This window comes from Crocuta crocuta, unplaced genomic scaffold, assembly GCF_008692635.1.
Source record: "Crocuta crocuta isolate KB4526 unplaced genomic scaffold, BGI_CrCroc_1.0 scaffold613, whole genome shotgun sequence".
Taxonomy (NCBI): domain Eukaryota; kingdom Metazoa; phylum Chordata; class Mammalia; order Carnivora; family Hyaenidae; genus Crocuta; species Crocuta crocuta.
Window position 1 is genome coordinate 1,455,716 of NW_027528880.1, and position 2,929 is coordinate 1,458,644.

Below are 2,929 nucleotides of genomic sequence, written 5' to 3' on the forward strand. Positions count from 1 at the left end.
CCCCTCGGCGCGGCTGCCCCCGCACCTCTCTGAAGGAGGGACCGCGCCCCTCCCCACACTCGCAGGGGGAACGGGCCGCTGATGGGGGCCGGAGCTTGGAAGGGGGCGTCAGGCGTTCAGAGAGGAGCTGCCGTCCCCACCCACGGAGTCAGACCCCCGGACGGTCACTGGGGGAGGGTGGCTGCCCACCCTCATCCCCCCGTGAGAGGGTCATATTTTAAACCCATGTTCTTGGAAAGCGTCCCAAGAACCCTTCCTGGGGTCTAGCTCAAAAGTACGGGGCACTTTGGGAAAAGCGCCTTGTGTCTTGGGAAATCGTGCTCTGGATAACCCCAGGGCATCACGGCCCCCACCCCCACCCCACGTGTGGAGTTTCCTCGACTGGGGGCTTCGAGTCCCTCCTGCCTGTCCTTGGAGTTACAAGAGATGGTCTTCGTGTCCCCTCCGTCACTCCCATATCCAGTCCAAATAGGGCAAACCTCGGCGGTAGATGCCCTGGACCCGTCTCAGAGTGGGAGGGAGTCCAGAGGGCAGAGGAGCCTCCAGGGAAGGCGCGACCCTACGGCCTCGCCTCGACCCTTTCCCTCCAGGGCCCTTGGGGTCAGGAGGTGGGACCCGGAGTAGCTGCTTGCTCTGCGCAGCTGCCGCCTCGTTAGAGTGAAGCAGGATCCAGGGTTGGGGCAGGTGGAGGAGAAAGGGGGGGCCCCTCCCCTGGGGTATCAGGAGGGTTTCCCGAGGGGTGTCCAGTCTCCTGGCAGTCCCGGAGGGGACCTGGGCTGCAGAAGCTGAGGAGTCTGAGGGGTCTCCCCGGGGACTGTTTCCCTGCTGCTGGCGGTGGGGTGAGTGCGCGGGCCGCAGCTCCGGGGCGGGATCTGAGTTTTCCCTCCTGCACAACTGTTTGTAGCCTGCGAGCTCTGCAGCCCTCCTTCCCGTGCAGGAGCCTCTGCCCCAGGAGCTGGGGGCTCCGTGGCACATGGTGTCGGGCGTCAGCAACCCCGGGCTTGTGTGGCTGGAGGCGCTCGGCTCACAGCCCCGGAGCTAGGGCACGCAGGCAGTGCTTGTGAGTGGGATGCCCCCCTCCCCCAGTGGCCCTCACGGTTTGGGGTCCCGCAACCTGAGGGCTGTTGGGTGTCCATCCTGTCTCTTCAGTCTCCTCATCGTGTTCTGTCGTGTAGGGTCTCGTCCACTGGCTGGAGGAGGAAAGCGCCATGTGCTTTCCAGGTGCCCCAGGCCCCAGAGCTTAATTCACAACGTGGAGCCCGTGCTGCTGTACTGGGAGCAGTCGAGGCACCAAGAAGCGGGTTCTCTGGGTCTAGGGGGCAGGTTAGGAGGAAAGAATGGGGGCTCTGGGGTGGACAGACACACAGGCTTCCCCTTCCAGCGCCAGCCCCCATTTGGCCGGTGTGGGTGAGTGGATGGGCCTCCTGCACGGGGAGGGGAGCGGTGTGTGAGGGAGACTCTAAGGTTGAAGAATGGGTCCAAGGAGCCTGCCCCTGGCAGAGACTACCTTTACCCTTCTGGGTGTGGTCGGGGTTCCCAGGGCCTGGCTCAGCCTGGGCAGCAGCTGGTCTGGGGTGACGGTCACTGGGGCTCCCCCCCCAACATCGGGATGGGTTTTCAGTGCCCTCTGCAGCTCCTGAAAGCCCAGATTTGACCAAGTCGCTCCAGAAGTGGCTGTGGGCAGCGTCCGGCATTTCCTCCCCAATGCAGCCCCCCATCCCCCGGGATGGCCACCTCGTCTGGCACTATGGGAGGACCCTCCCTCTTGGCAGAGCCATGCTACTTAGGTGCCCAGCTGTCATGTCCTGTGGGCTGGGGCTGGGTGGGGCAGGAGGAGAGGCTCTTGGGGTGCCCCCACCTCTTTGGGTGTGTGCTGCCTGGCAGGGGTGGGGACCGAGGCTCTGGCCCATTGTCCAGATGGGAAGACAGTGGCAGAGGTGGGCGTGGGGACTGCAGTCAGGGTGGCCCTGACCTCGGAGGCCCAGGGCTGGGGGACTCCCCCAGGGCTATACAAGGGCTGGTGTGGGTGTGGTCAGCTGTTCTGGGGGGAGGGGCATCAGATGTGTGTTTGTGCATTTGTGTGTGGTCTCTGTGTGTCTGTGTGATGGTGAAGGTCTGTCTGTCTGTCTGCCTGAGTGTGGAGTGAGGTAGGTCCTGGTGTTGGAGTCTGCCCAATGCCTTAGGAGCCAGACAGAGGCTGGACTCTGCTGTGAGATGGGGTCCCACGGGGTGTGGAGTAGGGGTCCCACTCAGTGAAGTCCTCACCCTCAACACCTACCAAGGGAGGGGTCCCCAAGACTTCTCTGGAGTGGCCCAAGCTCGATCCGAAGCGGGGGTGATTCGTGAGTCTGGAGCATTCCCGCGCCTCCGGAATCCATCTCTGTGTGACCTGGCCCAGGTCGGCTGCTGCTGTCCCTTGCGGAGGCCTTGTCTGCAGCCCTCGACTCCCCAGGCAGAAAGGTGGCGTAGAGGGGCAAGCTTTGTCTGCAAGTGCGGGGCTGGCCCGAGTGCAGAGTGGACGCTGCCCTCCCCGCCCTCCACCCACTTCCTGTCTCAGCCAGGATCAGACCCCAGGCTCTGGGTGAAGCCTGCAGGGAATGCTGGGCCGCCCTCCTCCGTGCCGGGTGGGGGGTTGGCTGGGCTCGGGGAGCGGCAGACCTCCCAGGCGCTGCCCGGGGCACAGACCTCACAGGCTCCCACCCACCCAGCCCTGGCTGCTGCAGGAGCAGGGAGCCTGGGACCAATTACTGAGTCCCTTGGGGCCAGACCCTCCTTCTCCTGGAGGGTGGGGGTGGGGGTCCCTGTCACACACAGGTCTAGGTGGAAGGGACTCGTTTGTCTTCTGAGACTTTGACTTTGCAGCCAGGCTGTTCAGTTCAGATTCCACCTTGTGGCCCCTGACCTGGTGGCCCTCCCTGTGGCCACTTCA